At 39.3% G+C, this 25,650-nt stretch overlaps 1 protein-coding gene across 1 annotated transcript in view; it reads left to right on the forward strand.

Annotated features, from left to right (window-relative positions):
* LOC145988345 (uncharacterized) overlaps nucleotides 1-25,650 on the forward strand; it is a 688,454-nt gene that overhangs the window by 513,588 nt on the left and 149,216 nt on the right. The gene's annotated exons all lie outside the window — the stretch shown is intronic.

Consider the following 25,650-nt stretch of genomic DNA (forward strand, 5'->3'; position numbering starts at 1 on the left):
TACATTTGGGAAATATGCTATTCCTATTTTCTACAGGGGGTTATCTCTGAAAGGGGAAAAAATGTACTCTTGTTGTGAAGAATGCTTGGGTCTGTTTGGGAGAAAATCCATGTCCCCCACCCCCTCCTCTTCAATTAATTCTCACCTGGAAACAACAAGCATGCAGCACAAGCGAAATATAATTTCTGTTGGTACAGAGACCACAAAAGAGCATTAATCGATATTGGATGTTGGTACTGCACGGAATTCCGCACCCTGTTACGACCATGAAATGTCAATTTCTAAGTCGGGGAAAATACAGCCGCGTCGGTGGCAGGAGGGAGAAACCGTGCTTTTACAAGCTTGTCAACGGCCCAAGTGGATAGGCCATCGCCACTTCCTCAATCTCGCATCGCATCGCGTCGCGCTCCCATGAGGCATCGCGCGTTTCGAGATGGCTGGGGCAGGTGATGCTATATATGGGTTTCTTTGACGATGGAAAACGGATTGGAAATCAAGCTGCGAGAGTCCAGGGCCGAATGAATCAGAGACACAGAGGGAGGGAGAGTTGCACCTTCTTTTTTTCGTTACTTCCCCCCCCCCCCCCCCCGCCCCGAAAAAAAATTCGAAACCCAATATCTGAGATGTACGGCCAACTGCGAATGATAAATTTCCGTAGGCCAATCGAAGAATGAAGAGGATGGGGAGAAATTTCTATCTATCTCACGTTTTTTCCATGTCCCTGATTCTCTCTTATTTATCCCTTTCTGATATTTTTATTGCGGCTGTCATTCCGCGTCAATGGTATTTCGAAATTCGGGAAACGAAATTTCAAAAGATACTCTATCCGCATCGAGAGCGAAAAAAATAACTTCGGAAGTAAAAAAAAAATCAAAACTTGATATTTTTGTCAATAGATGGAGCTGATGTCAACTCCGAATTCTAATTCACAGTTCAGTAAGTGAAATCCGAATTACACATCATCTAATTGTACACTTGTATAACTATTTAACATTCTACAGAACTAGTCAGTTAAACGTCCAATATCTATGACCGCATCGGATGATAATATCCAGAAGTACAATATTTAGAAACTACAGAGTGATCCATAAGTGCGGAAACATCCGTTTAAAATAAATGCGGATGGAAAAGCGCCAATCAAACGTCACGATGCATGGTATAAGAAAAGGGAGAGCGGTATGTTACTTTATCTGGCGGCCATCTTGATATCTGTCATCGTAGGGAGAACTCACACCGAAGCGACAGGTGACACGTGTCGCTTGAGGATGTCACGAATCGAACGCAGGCTAGTGCAGTCTGTCATGCTGCTACGGTGTGAAACGTTGTTGCGGTTTGGCTCTTTCCCAAGCGGCATGTGTCGCGTTTCGCTTCGGTCTGAAAGCCTCCGTAAAGTTAACTTCATTCTCTTAAATGGAAAGGTGGTATGTGATATGCCAAAGTAGAATTGAATTCCAGCAGAAACATGGCGATATGATTAATTTCACTTACTTTCTTTGACCTTTTTTTCCGAGGGGCTACCACACTAACCTCATAGTAATTGCTCAATTTCAGCGTTAATATTTTTTACACCATTTAAGGCATTGGTCGTTCAACCATGCAAAGCAAGCACATTCATAAATGAATAAATTCGTGTTTTGCAAATACAACTTAATAACAGCAGATTCTATAGTCGAAAAGATGTGTGCTGGTACAGTTCCCGCCACTGAGTGGTCTGTTGTCTGCGGGCTGTACGTTTGATGGAAACACGGTGACTGGTCGCATTGCTGCCTTTCAAAGGGTGGGCAAATATTACCAATGAGTTATTCAAGCATTTAGAGGGCGTTTTCTTTCCTATTCTCCATCGGAAATATCTTCTCTTTGTGTCCCTGCTGCCTCCGCCTCTTCGCTGTGAATGTGGCAACAAGTCTTCAAATTCGCCTCACAGGGAGAATGACGAGCTCTGACTGTCGGCGAACAAAGCACGCGCTGTCACCAGCTCTCTTGTCAGTGGACAGCAGCACTCACCTGATATCTGGAAGGTCTTCCAGCAGACGACAGACCACCCTATGGCGGGAACTGTACTAATATAAACTTTGTGGGGTACAATATTCCCCTTTTCGATGTTATTGTCGGAGAAAGAAAGTGCATGCTGTTTTCATTCTTATTCAAGTCATTAGTTTTTACAGAAATTCTATACTTGAGATACGGACATTTCAATTGTTCTGCAGCGCCGCAGATTGAACAATTGCTTTCTCGGTTTGAGATTTCCAACCAAGAGAGTGAATAGAGCTCATCGTGGTTATTGATAATTTTACAAAGGAAAAGAAGGTAGTACGTGACTAATCTATTCTGTAGTGAAGTTAGGTTCAAATTCATGAGTAGGTTTTCACGAGATTGAAATCAATATGTGGGCTGAAGGCAGGGGCGCCGACTTGTCAAAATTATTGGGGGGGGGGCTCTGATCACTGAAATAAATTAATGAATGACTCACTCTCTCTCCCTTTTTTAAGTTTTGATCTCAGTGTTCGGAATCACGTAAAAGCCCATGAATTCCTCAAAAATATCAAAATTGTAATTCATAGTTCTGATGCAGAATATTAATATTGTCCACGAATGGATATTTCACAAGTTTCGTCAACCATAATAGCAAAATATTCCCGACTTTTAATATCTGCTACCACGGAGCACAAAACAGATCTCCCTAATATATCAATGATCTCGTTCTGAATGTCATGTGAGAGCCATTTGTAGCCCAAAAGTCTCATCCACTACCCTAGTTCATGCACATCGTCTTTTGAAACTCTTTTTAGTAAAAAATTTAACAATACTCATAATTACATACTTAGTATATAGTAATAAGTCATGTGTTTTGCTGTCTCTGGTCATAGCCCCCCTCCAAAGATGATGGTTTAGCGGTCTCAGCCCCCCCCCCAAAGTTGATGGTTTAGCGGTCTCAGCCCCCAAATTGATGGTCTAGAACATTTCAAATGTGTATTTAAAGTTAAGTTCATGTGGCACAATTCTGAGTAAACTTTACAAGGGAAGCAAAATAATACATTAGATCCTCTAAAGCAAAATTATTTGGGGTCTCTGCCCCTACATTGTTAACATTGGGGGGGCTCGAGCCCCCCAAAGCCCCATGGAGTCGGCGCCTATGGCTAAAGGAGTAAGTTCTCTGTATCAAATCGAGCACATGCTCCAAAAACTTGAGAAAAAATGCTGGTGCTAAGTTTTATTCATACCACCATTCTTGAAAAACAGAGTTTTGTTATTTTCAGAGACTGCTTTTCTCCTAGTCAGGACGCAGACGGTTTTACAAACACAACCGTATCAGAAGGTCCTGTTACAAAATCAGATTTGTTCCTTCTCCTTGGGAGCATTTTTACCATGCTATTCTTTTTTCTTTTCGTGTTTCTCCGCCCCACAATGCTATACGGATTCCGTGCAAGGCAGAAGGTCACGCTTTTATAAGGTTTCCTATTGATTTTATACAAAAGTTCTCAGACGAACCAAGCCTCTGAAACTTGCTGAAGAATTGACAGATCTTTGTGAACAATCGTTTTGAGGGGTTTCTCCATGTCTCCATAAAGATAATAAAAGATGGCGACACAAGTAGTTGAAAAGAATTTGATCGAATAATGTATGGATTGTGACACTCCATTTGTAATTTTGATTTTATAAGGAAATGTTATGTATTTTCTCTACAAAAGCTCCCTACCCTATTTTGGTTCCTACCCAACTAATTTCAATTTTTAAGACTTACAAGACTTTTTCTTAAAGAAAAAGTAAAAAAAAAAGCACAATGTGTAACCTGATTAGGATGCATTAAGAAATAGTAATGAGACTAACACACGTGCTCGTTTTATATTTATTTTATACGGAAGTTCCCAAGTTGGCGTAACTTGGAGGGGGCATCCCCCCTTCCAAATTTTCAGGCTTCCTTATCTTGTTAACCTCATGGTATCAGAGGAGCGAAAAGTAATAAAGAGTATTGTTTCTATCGGAAATGGAGCAGTTATTTAGCAATGGGACGTAAACATTTTCGTTTCCACCCCACCCCCTCAAAGTCAAGGCCCAAGTTCCATTCTGTCCCCCCCCCCCGAAAGCTAGGCTCCGTGGTACGCCCATCGGAACCAAGCTAATGCATTGATGAAACGTTTGGAGCAGTTTCTCCATGTCTCTATAAAAACAAAATAAAGATGGCGACACTAGCAATTAAAATTAAATTATTTTGAATAGTTGTTGATTGTGACACTATATTTGCAATTTGCCTTCATTAGGAAGTGTTATATTTTTTTTATAAAATTCTTTACTATATATGGTTTTCAACTGAGTATAATTGTATTTTAAGACTTATGAGTGTATCAATTCTTACATATTAAATTATATAAAGTTGGGAGTTAAAGGCTATGATGGTAAGTAATAGTGGTCTCGTTAATTTTAATATACTCTTACTAGTTGTCCAAATAAGCTATTGGTTCGACTTTCCTTTTGTCCATAATCGTTTGGCTGTTAGGCGAATTTATGAAGGTTGAATGATGATTAGTTAAATATGATACTTTGTTCTCTCCTGTTTTTGAACATAATTCTATACCCATACAGGGTGTCTATAATGATTGTTTGCAACTTCACAAATAACATTAATCACACACAAACCTATACTTTGGTTTGTGTGATATTCATCAAGTTTTTACCATCTGTGGTGAGCCCACTTCAAGCATATACAATTAATCGGTATTCCAACTCGTCGTGGCATGTTCAGTTGCAGTGGCGTAGCAACATATCGCGAGGCCCTGGGCGAGATTAGAATGCGAGGCACTATCCGTTCTTTAAATTTGAAATCTCAATGTGAATTGAACAAAATCTTCAAAATCAGCAAATTATTATATTTAAATAATAATAATAAATTACTGACGAATATAATATTTAAAAATTTTATTCACTCTAAAAATGTATCTCTGTTTTCCGGGAGCCTCACACACGGACGTGTGCAGGATGTTTTCCAAGGAGCGGCAAGCAATAATATTTTCCAATAGTGGCAAGGGAGGCATAGTTTTCACCATAATAGTGAAGCTACCTCAAAAAGCACTGCATCAGTCTGAAATTATCATGTTACTTCAACACTCTTATCATAATTAATTAACATAAATTACTGTGACTGAAATGAAATTATGTAATTTTTAGGTAGACATTTATTTTTCAGGGGAGCATGCCCCCCCCCCCTTGTTCCACCTTCTGGACGTCCACACTTGCTTAGTGGCAGTTGGAGGTTCTATGTTGTTAATATATTAAAATTTGGAGTGCAAGATGAAGAGGAGAAAGATAAGACAAGACAAAGTGCTTTTTTATTCAATAAAAGAATAAATGGGTAAAAATGTCCAAGAAAATTATCATGACATTTTGATTAAATGTCTCACATGAGAAATACGACAATAATTTTTACTTCTTTCTGGCGTCTTAGAATTAGGGCTCGCTCACCTGTATGTTACGCCCCTGATTTAAGATATTCATTCAAATTATTACGTTTAACTAGAATTTATAAACAGAATGTTCTAATTTTATTGCCCACGAAAATTAGCCTTTTCCATATTTTTTCTGTTATTGCATTATTCATATCAATCCCCATGGAACGCGAGGCCCCTTCAGGTGCGAGGCCCTGGGCGGTCGCCCAATTCGCCCATCCCTTGCTAAGCCACTGTTCAGTTGTATTAGTTTTCCTGGTATGTAAATCATTCACATGAGTCTGGGGTATTTGTCCTTTGGTAAGAAGTATAATGCCAGGACACCAGATGGCAAGGCTATCAGAACATATCTTCCAACCTAAGGTAAAATGCACGGAAAGTTAGATACTGTACACAAAGAAGTGGACTGAACATGTAGAAAACTTTTTTGAGTATGCAAATAGTGAAGTATTAAACAAACCTTATACAATATACCTTGAGTTGTAATTTTGTATGTCTCACTGTTGTTCTACCGTAGAGTATGTTCATTTCATTTGAAAATATTCACCACTTGAAGTACTTTAACACTCTGTTGAGTGCTGGCATGGTCGATTCCTTATATATTTGAAAGTGAAATTTTAATACACTCATTGTTATATTATTGCGTAAAGTTCTTATAACCAGATACAAAGAAATCGGATTCCTCTCACCAAATATTTGGTTCCTTCAAGTACTTTCTTCGATTCAGATAAACATAATCAACTTCATTTAATCACACGTGCTGAGTGTTGGAGACGAAATAAATACATTACAACAGAGTAATGCGTTCAAGTAATTGAATTGTTTCGTTACCGATAAAAGCGTTTTGCTCTTGTGCCTCATTTTGATCACGTCATAAAAATCGTTAAAAATTTAATGTGCTTTCCAAATAACAGAGAATTTTCTGATAGCTGAAAATTACGGCCAAATGTTTCCTCACAACCAAAGCGGTGTCTCAGACTAGTACATCATTCTTGTAAGTAGCAGCATATTCAATTCGTTTATGGATTATTCACTTTAATATTGCCTCAAGACTATTTTCACAGAGTATTATCTCATTTCAGTTGCATGGAGAAAGTTAAAGTTTGAGAATAAAATGCAGGAAAGAGAAACTCACAAAGTTTTCTCTAATATGTAAGTTTCATCACGGATGATGTAGATTTCTCATTATTCCTCTCCCTCCTTCTGTTGTGATTGAGCATGATATTGTGTATATCACAGGAAGGAGACGAAATGTGTTCATTAGTTTGTTGTTTAGCAGATAGAGTGAATTTAGATTCCTCAGGCGCCATGTTGTACACATGTTGATAAATTATTAAACCTCGTTTGTATTTTATGTACAGAATGTACTTTATTGTGCCTATCCATGTTGAACTTGTACATAAGCATTCTCATCACTCGGAAAGTTCCACATTCTCTCTCTCGTATCTTTATTTCGTGTCCTCCCATTTCGTCTTATCCCGTTTCGCCTTATCCCATTTCGCCTTATTGCGTTTTTACCTCCCCCAGTAGAATTTCAAATGATTTATGTGACACGAACTTTCTAAGGCGAAACGGGAAATCCCATTTCGCCTTTTCCTATTTCGTCTTACACACAAAAAATTTCCCACCTGGGAATATTATCGACTTGAAGGGTAATTCATAATGAGAGCGTAGAGCTTGTGATGTTGCCTACCTTGGCTCCCATTGTCCTGTCGGTTAGGTTAGGTTAATAATACATTAATAATAATGACCCTTCTTGTCGATAATATTCCCTGGTGGGAATTTTTTTGTGTGTAAGGCGAAACGGGATAAGGCGAAATGGGATGTCCCGTTTCGCCTTAGAAACTTAGTGTCACACAAATCACGCGAAATTGTATTGGGGGAGGCGAAAACGCAATAAGGCGAAACGGGATAAGACGGAACGGGATAAGGCGAAAAGGGATAAGGCGAAACGGGCCGTAATCCTTTATTTCTCTGCCTCTTTCTCTTCCTTCCTTTCTCTCTCTCTCTCTCTCTCTCTCTCTCTCTCTCTCTCTCTCCCTCTCTCTCTCTACTTACCTTTCCCTGTCTCCCTCTGTCTCTCACAGGAAACGGTAGAAGAAAATCGATTCCGTCGCGTCCGAGATCTCCTAACCTCACACCCTTGGACTTCTTCCTCTTAAGGTGTAACGACAAGGTTTAAGCAAAGTCGGATCATGTCAGCTTGTCATCACAGTTGTTGTCAGCATGACTGACACGGGCACTTCTAGGCAATAAAGATACAATTGACTTTCAATAGAATCGTTAAATTCCAGAAATATCCGTGATATAGACAACTAAAATTAGTTAAATTTCTAGTGCAACACCCTGTACATAGCATACATAGATAAAAGTAAAGTACTCCCCTGTGCTTTTCACTACGCCATGAAGGCGTACAGGGTGTGTGGAGTTACGGCTCCACACTTTCTTGATCTCGGCCGAAGGTGTGGGTGATTTGATCATCACCACTCCCCTGGCTGCCTTTACACCCTCAGAGTTTCCTCCAGGTACCCACTTTAGCGTCGCTGGGTGGGCGCCGGAACCGCTTGAACGGGTGGAAATAATCCCGGTTCTCACCCGCCAGGGATCGAACCCGGGTTTCTCGCATGGAAGCCAGATGCCGTAACGACTGAACTACCGTTTGCATTTTACGGTTGTCCAGAAATCCCGACAAGCAGAGACAGAGATTTGTCTCTTTGCACTGACCTCCTTCACCCAATCATGGCGAACACCCTCTGTGGAAATCAGAATTTAATTAAATTTTCCTCTACTTCCGGTATCCGCTGAACTGTTTCTCTTCTGTCTTGGAGGATCGAAGGAATGGGCAGGATAGAGATCGACTTTCGGGAATAGCAAGAAATGGATTCGGATAATTGGAGGGCACGACCTAAATAGGACTACCTAATTACAAGTTGAGCAAGATTGCATTGATACCTTAATCATGATGCTTTGACTGAATTGCATGAATGCAGACAATGAAGATTAGGCTTATAAGGGATCAAAATTTCCTGTTTGCAAGAGTTCTTTTATTATTTCAAACCGTTTGACAACTATCTCTGTCTCGCTTCTTTAGACTGTTTATTTCTCTGCTCTTTGTGTCGTTTCTTTATCTTTCTCTCTCTTTCTCTATCTCTGTCTGCCTCATTGTTTGATTTTTCTCTCTTTTCTCTCTCTCTCTCAGTTTTTCTCTCTGTCTCTCGCAGCCTAGCTATTTCATTTTTCTCTTTCCTTTGTTTATTCTCTCTTTCTCTTTCTCTGCTTCGTTTCTTAATCTCTCTCTCCCTTTTCCAACTCTTCTTCACACTTCCAACTTCTTTATTGCTACTCTCTTTTTACTGTTTCCATCTTTTCAGTTCTGTATCTGCTTTATGTTACTCTTTCTTCCCCATTTATCTCATTCTCTACCCTTTGTTGCATGCCTCTTCTTTTTCAGTTTCACTTTAAAAATACATTATTTTTTCTGATAACCCACGAACATGATGTCACTTTAGCCCACTTAAGAATGCAACTTTCGATATTAACGGAAGACGATAGGAGGAATCAAGATGACGAAGACAGACAGACAGACAGACACCACGGAAGGAAACATCGAATGTGTTGTTTCAGACGGACCCTACGTTCGGGCACCAATATCGATTTCCTTACTTCTTTTCATATTTCACCAGGACCAAGAGGGGGAAACTGGATTTCTTCTCAACTGATATCTCCGACTTTTCCGGGACATCTTTGTCTCCTTGACATCTTTCTCTCTCTCCCGATGGTTCCATAGCAATGGGCGAAGGCCCCCAGGGCCCTTCCGAAACGCGAAGTTCGCCAACAAGAAGTTGAGCCTAGACCTTCATCCATCAGAAGTTACCAATGCCCGGCGACTTGTTGGTGAATGCTCCGAGATAGGGTCGAGAATACAAACTGCCTCTTCTTGCCCAAGACCAAGAGGCATTCGAAAGGGAAAAAGCATTCGGAGGAAAAATCTTGTGAATTCTGGCAAATATTACGAGATGGCTCTCGTGCTTGAGGACGCAAGAGGGCAGGGCTAGATTTTACGGGCATTTATTTTTGCTTCTCGTAAAGGAGTGGACGGTTGCCGAAAACTGGTTGACGGAGAAATGGTTTACGGAAATTCTGGGGCTGTTAAAATTGGAATGGATCTTTGATTATGAAGCACTTACTCGAAAGCCTTTTAGACATCGGTTTGATCCACCACGTAAAACTACAATGAAACAAATTAAACTCTTAATACCTTTCATTTCGTGGACATCCGGAAGGGAGACAAGGGGTGACCACCCGCCCCCCTTTCCACGAAGTTTATGCTATGCTAAAACCATATATTTTACACATATAATTTGATTTCAGCCACAATAATGTATGTTAATTATGTTAGTGGCCTTGCAAGAGCATTAAAGCCGACTTAATCGACTTTCACAATAATGTAAGTTAAAGGTAAAGTTCCCCGTGCATGTAGCACCATGCCATGAAGACACGTTTATGTATGTGGGGGTAGGGCACCACACATTCTCGATCTCGGCCACTTTGGCCACATTCCTGCCGCCTTTACCCTCCAGGTGTGTCCACAGGTACCTATTAATTAGAGTCTGGGTGAACCCCGGAGCCGCTTTGTGCGGGACAAGGTCTGAAAAATTCCGATCTTAGATCATCCAACCCCAGGAATCGAACCCGGGTCGCCTGTGTGGCAGTCAGACGCCCTGCCGACTAAACCACCGCAGCAATAGAATAGGGTTCTACCGTCAATTTAGGACTGAATCTAGCGTAGTCCGAGAATAGATTACGGCTTGTGAGAGAGACCATCCTGATTTCAAGCTGACTGTAATCGCATGGGAGATTCAGCCAAGCATTCGATCCTGAAATCAAGACTGAATTGAGTTTTGTCTAAGACTGTGTGAGGCTTATGTATGACACCATCTTGAATTGAGGGTGTAAGAATTGAAATGGAAGTTTCAGGCTAGTGTTCGATCACGAATTCGGAACTGAATTGAGTGTCGTCTGCATATATTTTAAGGCCTTTGTGAGAGAGTATTATGAACTGCGGATGGGCACGAAATTTGCATTGAAGCTTCGATCCTGAATTCAGGATTAAATTGAGGTTGGTTTAAGGCTTGGATGAAAGAGCATCCTGAACCGAGGACGTAAGAAATCGCACGATAGCATCATTTTAACGTTTGATTTTGAAATCAGGACTTTGTTGATGGTTGTCTGATATAATATTCGTTTCCCAACAGTTCCGATTCTGAAATACAAACCATACGCAAACCTTCCTTGAACTAACAAAGTTCATCCTTGAAGCCTTGTTCACAGTCTCTCGCTTTAGTTCGGGCAAGATCGGTGCTCGAACGTAAGAGGCCCAAACATGACGTAACTTACCGTTGAGTGTTGCAATCACACAATCCAAACTGACGTCACCACGTAGAGGCCGTAATGTGAATCTAAAGAGGAACCACAATGACGTTGAAGCACCCTGGCCTTCTCGCTTGACTACCGGAAATAAAACAAGGGTCAATTGGGACAGTGGGAGATGAGATTCATTAGCCAAACACCGTGCCATGCACAATGAGGTGGAACGTCTACACGGCTCTCCGCTAGAGGCGCTGGTGTTCCCTAACTCGGCTACACGACAAAGCTTTCACCTGACTGGGGGGACGGTCCGGCTCAACCGTGACAGGCGGTAATGTGTGGGATCCTGGACCAATTAGTTTCGGATATTTTTCTCTCTCTTGCCGCTGAGACAGCTCGACGATTTCTCTCTACCCTTTTAGCTCTTAAAACCTGGAAATGGATGTCGCAATATTGACGGGATGTGTAGAGATCATTCACTTTTATTGCTCGGAATGATTTTTCAGCGACGTACAGCATGTGTTTACTGCCAGAGCGATGTACAAAACATTCAATGGGGTGGTAAGGTCTCTACAGAATTGCTAATCAAGTTTTTCAAATAAGGCACGGCTGTCATTTTAAACTCAAGTAATAATAAAATCCTCCTCCCTGGTCGTGCGGTCGAAGGCACCTTGCTTTGGACGGCAGCTGCGGGACGGCATGGGTTCGATCCCGGGTTCAGTCTCCTATGTATAGGGCCGGTGGCAACCCACAATCGTGAGGAAATTGGGTAGCTTTGAATGAGTAAGCGTAATCCGGTCGGGTAGACCTACCACAACGGCTGGGGTTACGTCGGGCTGACCCCCCGACTATTCTAATCCTGGTTGAAGATCTCCACGCTTAGAAGTGACGAAGGAAAGCGTGGGAGGGAGACCGGCAGCTGGTAGGTAAGCCAAGGACCTTCATGTGCTGTTACGCACAGGATTACTTATTTATTAACAATAAAATCTACACAAATGTGCCGAATTTTGTCTACAGTCAAGGGCGTATTTACAGGTAGGTTCGCCCCTCATAAAGACTTACCAAGTACTGAAATTCAATAATAAAAATGTTCTTGTTTAGCACTTGTTATGTAGCCAAACGTTATTTATTTCCTCCTAACATATTGGAAGGGAAGGATTATATTGGGATCATAGAACTTTGAATGACAGTAGCAAAGAAGAACCATGCACGCTACTGCTTAAAATAATGTGCATAAAATATTAATCAGAAATTTTGCTCTACGTGAACAGAATCATCTAACATCCTTTTTTTTATTATTCAAGAAATATTCAATTCTTTGTCTCCTTGACATCAATATGCTTGCCAGCAAAGTTGTTTTTGTGGAAATGTTGGCAACCTTAAACTACATGTAAGCTACGTAATGAATACGTGCTGTTATATGTCTATTATTATACTGTATTTACGTGCTATTATATCTCTATTATTATACCGTATTTTTACATATTCATGTAATAATGACAGCACAATATTATTAAATCCTCAGATAATGAACAGACCTATAAATTATATTAACGTATTAACGTATTTCTGACCCCAGGAAATTTATAGATACGTACCTGTATAGTCAAGCGAGTACTCTACAACTTAAGCAATAATGTATTTAAAATATAACGTGTGATACGTGTAATGTACAGTGACCATGATAATTGATCTAAACTAATTGATTTCCAATGAAATTCTTTTAGTGGCTAGGTACAACATAGAATTTGATATGGTACTTCATTTGAGCGAAATGGATCCAGATGGCGGACTCTTTTATGATAAAGATTGCCGTGTTCAAATTGATATTATATGCAAGTACCAACACGTAAGTGAAAGGATTATTTGGATTATTTGGAATAGAAATAGAAATTTGAAAAATACAAAATATTTTCTTACTTTTCGAAATGGTCTTATCCAGTTATAGTGATCCATATTAACTAGATATCATTATCAACCATTCGGATATAATTACTGTTACAGTTATGCAAACTTACACGAAAACATTGCTCTTCAAACAGTTGAAACTAAATATTGTATTGGAAATTTTTGCAAATAATAGTGCGTAGGATTATCGTAATAAAATAATTATCTGGAAGGTTGTAGGAAAAACATTGGTAATAAAGACTCATGCGTGTTAAAATAATGTAGAAATGTTATTGCATATTCAACATTAAAACGCCTGACGAGGAAATGTTATAGTTGACAAACTTTTGGGCACACTAGAAAGCTTTTATTTTTGAGTGTATAATCTCGCAACGGAAGTTACCAGGTTCGAGTTCCGGCCTGGGTGTGGGTGAGCTTTCTGATACGTCTTCCTCAATGTAATGTAGTCATCCGTCATCCTCATCGTCCCAAATAGCAAAAGAGATGGCAGAAGAGCGACGCTAAATAACATAAAAACAACAACAAATACAACACAGTCCCCAGATAAACGTAAAAATAGAAGTTCCGCTCTAGGTACGAACATTACATATGTTTTGTTGTATTTTAATATGTTATCAGAGGAGCAAAATTATGTTTATTTCATAAATTATTTATTCATGGGAGAAGTTCGTCTGTGGCTTCTCCACCTCAGAAGAACGTAAAATAAGAATATTAGAAACACACAAACAACTTCTTGAATGTTTCTTATGTAGGAAACCTGTTGTTATCATTGTCCATCCACCGTAATGTAAAAATCAACCACGCAAACTGTGACAAATAGTTCCTTTCCTATGTGCTAGTTCTGGTGTTACTTTGCCCATGAATATATTGGTCGTGGTTGCACAGTTCGTAATAGAGGATCCCACAACTTCAATAGCACTAGATTCATACGCTCAAGATCCCATTGCAACAATGAAACCTCCTCGATTGTGTGATGGTAACGTCGCCGCCTTGTAATCAAGGGGTTCCAGGTTCAAAGCCTGGTGGAGGCACATTGCGGTTCGGATACTACTTTAAACTGCAGGGCCCGTCTCGATTAGCCTATTTGTGCAGAAAGTGGACTTAAAGTTCAAACCGATTGGAACAACTAAGAGGATTGTCACAAGCCACATGTATAGTCTAGGGGTGGCCAAATCCGGATAAATTTATCCGGATATCGGATATTCTGATATCCGAGTGTACGGATCATCCCATTTATCCGGATATTCTGGTTATCCGGGATAATCCGATTATCCGTGTGTGTGCATTATCCGGACAGTTATATCTTTTATCAATTTAAAGAGCTATTCGTCATGTTCCTATTTAATTTCACTGTATGAATTTTCTACAAATTCTTCATCATCTCTGTACTATCCGGATATCCGAATTATTCAGATGTCCGAAATATCCGGATATTCGGATATCCGCATTATCCGTTGAATCCGAAACGGATATCGGATAATTTGAAATCCAGATATCCATTAAGTGGATTATGTTACAATCCCTGTCGACTTCCGACCAGCGCGCTTCAACGCCAAGTGTTGCGGGTTCGAATCCCGGCCTGGGCAAGGGTGTTCATAATATCATCATTCATCCTCATCGTCACCATTAGCCAAATTGACAGAAAAGCGATGCTAAATAACAACAACGAAATCAAATCTTGAGCTTTATTGTACATATTATTTCAAAGCGGATATCGTTTGAAATCGGTTATTAACTCAAGACCTTCTGCTTATATTCCACTCGCTTACATGTCAGCAAACGCTCTGCAACCGAACATAGTAGAGGAGGATCAATCAGGCAGAGAGTCAATCCAGGTTTTAAAATTACAATTTCTGAACCGTCGGCCCGAATTAAACGCACCGTTCCGGGTGCATCATGAACAATTTTTCGCACCCTCCGGCGAGCAACCCTGATCGGGGAATCGTTAGTTCTTCCTTGCCAATTCCGGGCTTTGGCCCATTGACGACAATATCAGTTCGGTGGACCGGAAGTTTATTTAATTAATCCAAACCTCACGGATGGCGTAATTGTTATTACCCGAACGTACAACGCCATTTATCACAGATTAATGTTTTCGGATGTGCTACTGTCATTGATATTACAAGCGCATCATATGCCTTGCCGAATCTGCGTCCGATATCTGGTAGAACCACCCTGCGTTTGTTGCCGGGGTCTGCACCCCCAAGCTCTGCGGGGGTGGTGGAAGAAAGGGGAGGTCGGACATGTCCTAATTATGCACTCGTTGGGCCTCGTGACAGCCTCTATAAGTTGTCACTACCCAACGATCGGCATAATGAATTTTCAATCAATCATTTTCGCTGGATACTTGATCACAGCTTCTGCCAGTCCCTATCCGGTGTCGAGTTGTCCCGTTATAAGCCTGTTGATTTTCGCCTCATCTACTTCTCTTTCTCTCTCTCCACTTTTATCCTGCAGCGTTTCAATTTCCCTTCTCTTAATTAAGCTCTAAATTAGTTTCACAGTACAAGTTTTTTTTTGTTTTGTTTAATGAGGGCCGAGTGGCGAAATCCCGTCTGCAATTTTGATCATGAGAGAACATTGTTTTTTTTATAGAAGCAGATACGTGTCTGGTTCTGAGAGAGAGAAAAACCAGAAGGGGTAATTTCCACAGGTTGTTCCGCACTTTAAGCAGTACTTACAGTAACTGCGAACTCATGTACAGCACTTGACGGTGTGAGATGAATAGTAAACCCCACTTTTTTTCAGCAAATCTGTAAAAGTACCATTATGTGGCGCCAGTCTGTCTGTGTGCTGGTAACTGCCAGAGTTACAAAGGAAATTTGGAGGATTGATATGAACCTGGCAAATAATAACTCGGTGGCTTCCCCCAGAGAATTTCATTTTGATAGGTTCAAGGGTAGATGAAGTAACTTCATATGAGCTCTTCTCTGACATTTTCTCTCCCCCTCTCTGTCTCTTACACACACATCCCCTATATATATATATCTCTCTCTTTCCTTCCCGTTCTCCCTCTCTCAGCCTCTCTCTATATCTCTAATTCTCTCCATCTTCCTACCTTCATTCCTCTTTCTATTTTTTCCTCTTTTTACAGCTTCAGTGACGCATTCAGTTGGACATCTGACTGCCATGTAGGAAATTCAGGTTCGATTCCCGGAGTGAGTAATTTCAAGTGGGGTATTTTTCAGAAATTGTCATGCTTGGAGCGGCCCTGGGGTTCACCAAACCTAGCTCAGGGAGATAAAATGCGGCCGGAGCGTGATGCTGATCACATCACAAATGAATGAGATTATTAACGTATGGGGCTCTACCTCCACATCCCCTATATACATTAATGGCATGCTGCAATGTTCAGGGTGTAGCATTACTTTTCTTTATCGTTCTTACTGCCAATTCTGCCCTCTTTTCTTCTTTCTCTTTATCTCTCTCCTTCCTTTGGCCTCTTTCCTTTTGCTCTGTTCCTCTGCTTCCTTTTGCCTTCTTTTCTTTATGTTTCTCTTCCTTTCCTCTTCGTGTTTATCTTCCTATATTTCTCTTTTCTTCTTCCTCCCTTTATTTCTTCTTCTATTTCTCTTCCTTCTTTCCTCAGTTTCTTCTTCTGATTCTCTTCCATCCTTCCTCAGTTTCTTCGTTTGTTTCTCTTTCTTCATTCCTCGGTTTCTTTCTTCTTCTGTTTCTCTTTTTCCTTCCTGTTTCATCTTCTGTTTCTCTTTCTTCATTTCTCTGTTTGCTTCTTCTTTTGTTTCTCTTCCTTCCTTCCACAGTTTCTATCTTCTTCTGTTTCTCTTCCTTCTTTCCACAGTTTCTTTCTTCTGTTTCTGTTTCTCTTTATTCCTTCCTCAGTTTCTTTCTACTTTTGTTTCCCTTTCTTTCTTCCTCAGTGTATTCTTCTGTTTCTCTTTCTTCCTTCCTCAGTTTATTTCTTCTGTTTTCCTTTCTTTCTTCCTCAGTGTCTTCTTCTGTTTCTCTTCCTTCTTTCCTCAGTTTCTTTCTTCTTTTTTTCTCTTTTTTCTTCCTGTTTCTTCTTCTGTTTCTGCTTCCCTTTCTTTCTTCCTCAGTTTCCGAGCCTCCCGCTTGACACCTTACCGACTGAACCACAGCGCTCTATTTTAGCAATCTATCCATAAGAAATAAAATGCGAAGTATCATTTTATATGGAATGGAAGTTGGGATAAAACGCAACGTTAGCTATCCATCTGACACTTTGCGCAACAACCACGACTCAGATTGCAGCCTGAAATCAATTTTGGGGCTAAAAAAGAGAATTCACACGTGGTCTTGAACATGTCTGCAAGATTGATTCATCTCTTCTAGCCCATTTGCGCCGTAATCAAGGGTCCATCATTGGAGCTTAGGCGTCGTGACGGCTTTTTTTTTAACCGCTCTCTGACGTCACCGCTTGGCCAGAAGCCAGTGAACTATCCCCGATAGTGCGCTTGATCTTGGTAATTAATCCGTGCGATGTAACCTCCCCTTTCAGCCCTTCCACGCTTCCAGCGGGATGACGTGGAAGAGGACGCTTGGCGCTTCTCTGAGGTTTCAGGAGAGTTTTGTTGCGGGCGAGGGAGTCGGGGACATGTGGATAGCATTGCTAGCCCCCGGGGATTTTTCGGCATGAGGAGCTTCACGGGGTAAAACAGTGAAGCGGTTGACCCGAGTGACATGTCCAGCTGTGAGCCTGGCAGACCGCTAGTTGGTGTCAAGTTGATGACGTGCGCGAGAGTTGGAGGGAGCCAAATGTTGGGTGGGGATACTGGATGTGAGCTGAGGGGATGTCACGAGATCTCTTTTTTCCCCACCGACCTATCTGTGTGGATGAGTACTTCATTCAGACTTGTTTCTGTGCTCTGTTCCAGACTGGGCTTCTGCGATGCCTTCTTATGAAAAATGACCCGTGTGCTTACCTCTGACGTCATCATTGCTAGGCCGTGATTCACAAGACGATTTCAGCATCACAGCTACAAATTCTTCACCAACACGGTAGAAAATGACAGTTTGAATGCAACCCTTCTAATGTGTGCATGGAAAAAGTGTAATAACTGGAATATCCTGTTGCGATCCGTAACCTAACAATGATGACGTAGCATGCAAGCAAAAACGTTTCTGCTCAGGCCTTGTTACACGATGGCACTGACCTTGCCGATAAACAGTAAAAATATCTCTTACCCTCAGTAACCCCATACAGTATATTTCAAAAGATTTCGGTATGGATTAGAGTACACCATCTGGGAATGTGTGAACCTATTTCAATCAAGTGAAATACCCCAACTAAATCTCTACGATAATCTTTAAAATTACAACAGCCATCGTTGTCACAGTATTTTATCATATTTTATTGCCATAATTGCAACGGAAGTAATGTTTTAATACTCCAACGACTACCAACAATGCTCTTTATATATTTTAGTGTAAATTGGCCATCTTGTTGTATTTGAAACATTTGATTGGCAATTATTTTGTTATCCTTCCATATAAGAGCAGAAAATTGGTAATTCCGGACATTGTTAGCGCTGTGCAAATTATGTACTCACTGCTCTTCGCGCACAATTTGAGTCTTCTACCCAATTAAGGCACTAATTAATATTTCACGTAAGAGCAAAATGATGCATGGCGTATAAGTGTGTGGTGGAAACTGGAAAGTAAAAAATTGGGAACTCAAACGTACAGTTAGAAATTCTAAACTCAGAAACTGAACCGATCATTATACACTGAAAACTGAGAACTGGAAATTATATATGAGAATTTAAAATGAAATTGGACTAACAAATTGAAATGTAAATATTAGAAACTGAAACTTGAGATTGTAAATCAGAAACTGAACAGGAGACTGTAACTGAAAATTGAGTAGTAGTAGTAAACTGGAAACTAAAACTAGAAAATGAAAAATGGATCAATGAAGATTTGAAACTGAATCTGAAATTTGGCGGAGGAAACTGCAAGTTGAATGGTAGAAAATGAAAACTAGAGACAGAAAGTAGAGACTCAAATCTGAAACTTGAAAATCAGAAACTCAACAAGGACTGAAACTTGAAATTAAATAGTGAAACCTGAAAACGTAGAGACTGAAACTAATAACTGAAAATTGAAAATGAGAGACTGAACCTCGGAACGGAACTGGAAACTGAACAGTAGAAAATTGAAACTGGAGAGAATCAAGAAACTTAAAACTTGAAATTAAAAATGGAAAACGAGAAATTGAACTGGGGGACCTGAATTAGAAATTCAAAAGCACAAATGAATACTGGAGACTGAAAATAGAAACTGAAATCTGATAATTCAAAGTGAGAAACTTTGACTTGATTTGACTTGAATTTAAAATTTTGGGTGCGTCAGGCTATTTTGCACCCGTCACATTATACGGGGTCCAGTCCCTTAACATTACAAATAACAACTCTGACGTTCCAATACTAAAACTCTTAAAATATTCTGACTTCCGTTAAAAGCTGAGGCTGTAAACGGACACTTAGCACACACAAGGAGAAACAACAGGACAACACACACACTATACTGGCCATAGTGCCAGTCGCCAGAGCCTCGTTCGTCTGCAAATTGCAGTCCAGGTTGTACTGCGTGGAAGAGAGGTTGACTTTTCAGCGCCTACGTGGAAGGTACCTCTTACACCCCAAAAAAACTGACGAAGTGAAACTTGGTTAGTTCAAAATGTAAACTGGAGACGGAAACTAGAAACGTAAAGACCGAAAATGAGAAACTGAACCGAGGACTGAAACTTAAAAGTGACTTTAGTTTGTTGGTTGATTTGGTGTTTTAAGTCCACTTTATGCACATTAAAGTCTGGACCTACGTACTTTAAAGTGGCATCCGAACCACTATGTGCCTCCACCGGGTATCAAACCCGGGACCCCTTGATTACAAAGCGACGAGGCTACCACTGCCCTAATGGCGAGTCATAATCTTAAAATTGAATAGTACAGAATGAAAACTGGAGGTTGAAACTAGAAACTAAAAATTAAAAATAAAAACTGAAAATTAAAAATTGAAACTAAAAATTAAAATTGAAACTGAAAATTAAAAATTGAAACTGAAAATTAAAGATTGAAACTTAAAATTAAAATTGAAACTGAAATTTAAAATTGAAACTGAAAATTAAAAATTGAAACAGAATTAAAAATTGAAACTGAAAATTAAAATTGAAACTGAAAGTTAAAAATTGAAACTGAAAATTAAAATTGAAACTGAAAATTAAAAATTGAAACTGAAAATTAAAAATTTTAACTGAAAATTATAATTGAAACTGAAAATTAAAAATTGAAACTGGAGTACTGGACCGTGGAGTGAAAATTGAAGGACCGAGAAGCAGAGACTCTAAATCGAAAACAGAGAACTAGAAAAGAAACCGTTCGGTAGATAGAAATGTCTTGGAATTCTGGGCGAAACTCACGCGCTCCTAGACTAACTAATTATCTAGCCGTCTTAAAAGCGAAGGTTTATGGCTGCAGCAACATCTCTTCCTATTCTGCGCAAGATCAATCCAATCTTTTCCATCCCTACCGATTTTCTTTAGGTCCATCTCAACGTTATCTCTCCATCTTCGTCTTGTCTTCCCTACTGGTCTCTTACCATCAGGTTTACCAACAAGAATCCTGTAAACTCTTCTTTCCTCTCCCATTCGTTCCACATGGCCTGCCCTCTCAAGTCTTCTTGATGTCATTGTTCTAATAATATCTGGATATTAATACAAACAGTGCAGCTCTAAATTATGTAACCTTTGCCACTCACCTGTCTTATCATGCCTTTCAGGTCTAAATGTTGTTCTAAATTTTTCTTTATTTTAAAAAGTAAATGTTCCCAGAGCGCCGCCTACCCTAATCTGTATAACAGCCTTTTTTCTGGCAATGCTAAGAATCTCCGTAAGCAAAAATCGGAGAAAAGAAGCATCTCTGAGCTCTTGCAATATTTACATCCACTCCAACCGAACCAGATTTGATTTCCCGACGTACTCACATCGAGTTACTCGGAAGACCGAGTTGTATAGCAGAAGCCGGACCGACGGTATTGACGAGTTGGTGTTGGCTGCGGAGGGGAGGGGAGAGGTAGGGAAGGGTGGGGGCAGAGAACAGAAGAGAGGGGAGGTAAAGAGATCCCCAAGCTTTCAATTCCCCAGAATCCTCACCCCCGGAGAGCCTGCAAAATAGAATTAATGGCACGAAATTAAAGTATCGCCAGAGAAAGCTGGCCCACATGAATATGGAACATTGTAATGGCTTTGACAGAGTGTCCTGGCGTATTAGTGGAGACGAATATTTCAAGAGATTGGTGCTCGAGGTTTCGCCCGTACTTTGTTCATTGGTGGGAAGGGAGGGGTGAGAAGTAAACTGAATTTTGCCTCAGAGCTTCGTCGACAAGGGGATTCAATTTTTTTTGTTATTATCAGGTAGTCGGAAATACAGGGAGGGGACGTTTTCCTCCAAGCACTGTGTTCCCGTGTCTATTTGCTTCGTGTTGAAAGAGTTATGGTTAATTATTCACGTAAGTCACCGGCAATAAAAAGAATTCGACATCTGTATCCTGAAACAAACGCTTCCCTGTATGGCGTTGTGTGTGTTGCCTAACTTTAAGGCGGTAACTGAATATCCCCATCACCGTAGAGTTAAGACAACACACGATCCTGTATATGCACACAATAATTTACAATATTAGTTTTAGCAAACCTTAAATTTCCCTCATTAACGATGAAGCCTGCATAAAAGTTATTGGAATAGTTTTTCTCTCGTTACTCATTTCCTGAAAATGTAACTGAGTCAAAGTTACTCCAATATCAAGGAAATATAGTCACCGAGCCTCGGAAAAAGGGTTACTGATGCTATCGAACAGTGATGCTTGCCTGCGTCTGGACAGTATTGCATACTGGCATTGGTAGTTACAATAGTTACAATATGCGACATTCTACAAGTCACATTACGTTTGCGACATAACTTATTCATTTAAAAGAGTTTACTTTCAATATTAAAGTTTCAATTTTCATATTTCAATATGTATTTACTATAATGTAATGAATATTAATGCTAATTTTAGATGGTTACATTAGGAAAGAAAACCCGTTTATAATTCTCATTCATGTACACGTAACTTAATAGTACGATTACTTTCAAAGTAACACTTTTCAAAATAAGCAACTACAACTGAAACAGACTTACTTTTGAGCAGAGAAACTGTAATTTTAACTCAGATCCATCAGTATCACTAGAAAAGTTATAAAACAACAAAAAGTACGTAGTTTGCCCCATGCAGACGAGTGTAGTATTAACTGGCAATAGATGAAATAAATTGTCCATTTATTTTATATCCTCTTCGGTGGCTGAGATGTTGAGTGGCTGACCCAATTTCCAGCATCAAGGATTTCAGATTCAAATCCGAACATGGGCATGAATGTTTATTCTTGTAAGTGACCAATAATCAACCTCATGTAATCAAAATTCATCTTCATCTTCATCGTCGCCATTAGGCAAAATTATCAGAAAAGTGATGAGTGTCATATTTCAAGACTAGACATTTTCCCGTATTTATTTTAAAATGTGTAAGATATAAAATTTAAAATGTTTCTTATTATGATACATGTACACAAAAATATTTAATGTGCTTGTCACGCAATAAACGATAACAATACTAGTATTAGATTTCAGTGGTTAAAGTTAGTAAAATGTGATATTTTGCCCCATTTTCGCACCAACGCAAAAAAGTCCTCGGAAGTGTGTCGAGTGCTTGTGTGTAAAAATGTTCCTCGGTTTGATGGCAGTGAGACTCACACAAGCGAAATGGAGGATGATTATCTTCACACTAGAAAACGTGAACACAATTTAAAGGTTCACAGCTCAAAATAACTTTTAAAAAGAATGTACTGGAACAAAACCAAGAGAGTTTAATCGCCATGTAGCAACGGATGCATCGATTTATGTGTGTGTGTGTGTGTGTGTGTGTGTGTGTACCGAAATCCAAGTTCTTTTTTTCTTCTTCGACTTCTATCTGTTGTACTCAAATGGATTTCGTACTCCACACTAATGGTCATAACGAGCAGCCAGATGGACCTAAAATAGGTTTGGGGGGAGTTGTTGGGGAGATGCAAGGGGAGGAAGGAAACGTGGAGGGAGGAAAGGGATGGAAAACCAGAGCAGAAATTGAAAAGGGAAATTCATGGTGATGGGAAAGCAAAAAGGTAATTCCCACTTTGCTGCACAGATATGGAGTTGTGGGATAGGATTTTTTTCACTTCATTCCACCTCTACTCCTTTATACACTATCGCAGATTTGTTTCGTTTCGACCAAAAATCCACGAAGGGAAAAAGAATAAATATGTTAATGCCACTGCGTAATTATTCCCGGCTGGTGGCTTGTGTTTGTAGCAGTATGAAACTGAGTTAAGTAAACATATGTATCGCTAAGGAGCATTTCTGAAAACTACCCATGAAATTAGATATTTTTATGTCTACTTCCGTTCAATATTAATATATTCTGCGGAAAGAAAGTATTTTAAATTTCAGCAGTTTTCTGACAGGACGCTAGTACTGAATTTAATGAAAATTACTTTAAAGTGCTGAATATACACGTATATTGATATATTTTAAATATATTGACGATAAGATATAATTATGTATTATTAGTACTTACAACAACTTATTTTCAAGCAATGTTCGTTTGACATACGTCTGTTCTGAAAATTCTATTCATTTTTATAATTTTATACCTGTCTCTCTCTCTCTCTCTTTCTCTCTCTCTCTCTCTCCCTCTCTCTCTTCCATTTTCTTTCACTTTCTCTTGATCTATATTTCCTTCAATCTTTTTCGTGTTCGTTCTTGTCTTCTCTCCTTCTCTCTACTTCCTTCCATTTCTCTTTTGCTCTCATTCCTTTCTCTTCTTCCGTTGGCTCTTTATCTCTCTTCTCTCTCTCTCTCTCATTCTACTTACTTTTCGCATTATTTTTGTATTTTCTATCTCTCCAATTCATTTCCCACTCATACTATTTTTGTCTTCTATTTTCTAACTTTGCTATTTCTCATTCCCTTTATTTTTCTTACTTTGTCTTTCCATTGATTTCTCTCTCTCTTTCTTACTCTTTATGCGTGCATTTCTGTGTGTCTGAACGTACGTGTATTTTTCTACTTCTTTCTTTCTCCACTTTATTTCAATTTCCTTTATTTATATTTTATGCTTTCTTTCCTTCTTGTTCCTTTTCATCTTTATATGCCAGTCACCTTCTTCTTTTCTCTTTTTTATTTCATTTTCTACTATCACTGCTCTCCTTCCGTCCTCCCTTTATCTCTTGTCTCTCTCTCATGGCTCTAATTTTCTCTTTCTCTTTTCCTTTCTGTATCCATTTTAACTTCTTCGCATATCCTAATTCTTCCATATTTATTATTCTTCAAACTCTCATTCCTCATTCTCTCCATCCAATCCTTTTCTTTCTGGCGCTATTTATTTATATATATATATATTGTTTTCTCTCTTTGAATATGCCTTGCTCTCTTTCTTTCTCCCTCTCTCTCTCTCTCTCTCTCTCTCTCTCTCTCTCTCTCTCTCTCTCTCTCTCTCTCTCTCTCTCTCCCCTTTCTGACCATGTGATAATCTGACGATGTGATAAAACCAGGGTGGATAAAATCAATCTTGATAATTTTTTTTAATTTAAATCGGATTTTCTTTATTTAAATCGATTTAAAAAACAGGCTTAACATTTCTTGAATGGTTTTTGGCACCTTACATATACTGTAGAAAATATGCTTTTATATAGAAAGGTTTTTTCTGGTAAAGAGCCATGTAAAATATTTGGACAGTTTGATTAAAGCAAATAAAAAATTATGTGTAAATATACATTTTTCTGTTTCTGTACTGTAGCTACATATGAACCTACTATGGAAACGTTTGTTGAGTGTTTTAATGGAACTATTATAATTTCAGTAACTTGTCTTCCAGTGAAAATGAAACATACTTTATAATTGTAACTTAAAATAATTTTCATAATAATTTTAGCTGAATTTGGGCAATTTATTAATGATAGTTTGCAAGATATCAGCTGCCATGTTTATTTACAGTTTAATGGTAATGCTACTATTTTTGGCTTAACATGATTAGTGTTTTGTGTATTATTCTACACAAAATGTTTGCTATTTTTGCCTATAAAAATTATTGAATTTTAAATCAAGAGACATTTAAGTGTGTTTACATATTGTATTTCCTTTCTTTTGAGCTTCACCCCATTAGTACGGTGTCCCGACAAAACGTACCAGCGACAAAACGTACCACTAGGGTTTTCGCGACGAAACGTACCACTCAGATAAACAGCTACCTGTGAAGGACCCACTAAGAACTTCAAAATATTTACTCCGCGACAAAACATACCACTTCAAGGAAAACGCTTGAACTTGGTCTTGGCACGTCCGACATTACAACACGGTGCGTTATCCAGCACCCAGCTACGTTATTCGTTTTACCTCATTAGCCATTACGACTTTGATCTCTTAGGTGGAATATTCAGTTGGGAGCATGAACATGGAAATAGAGTTAAGTGTTACTATTATAGATTTCATGCGAATTTCCTGGTTCGTTGCTATGATATTAGTTTAGTTTAGTTTAGGTTAGGTTAGGTAGAGTTTGAAACGCTTTACTCATTTTTTCATGGATGTAACTTTTAAGTCCTGTAAGTAGTAAACAATTTTCTCAGATTTACAGCATCCATGCAGATTTTGGAAGCACGGCTGAAGAAACAAATGGCAACCCCGTAGTTTTTGCTCTATTGGCCAATAAGGATAGAGAGCCCTATATTCGCTTGTTTCGACTCATCATTCAGGCTGTTCCGGAGTGGAAAACAGAAAGAGTGAACGTGGATTTTGAATTGGTAGCCATAATTGCGATTCGCCAAGTGTTTACTTCGACAGAAATCAGTGGGTCTTTCTTCCATTTTAAGAAATGCCTTTCGCGTAAAGTT

Source organism: Lepisma saccharinum, chromosome 5 (assembly GCF_977018435.1).
Source record: "Lepisma saccharinum chromosome 5, izLepSacc3.1, whole genome shotgun sequence".
Lineage (NCBI taxonomy): Eukaryota > Metazoa > Arthropoda > Insecta > Zygentoma > Lepismatidae > Lepisma > Lepisma saccharinum.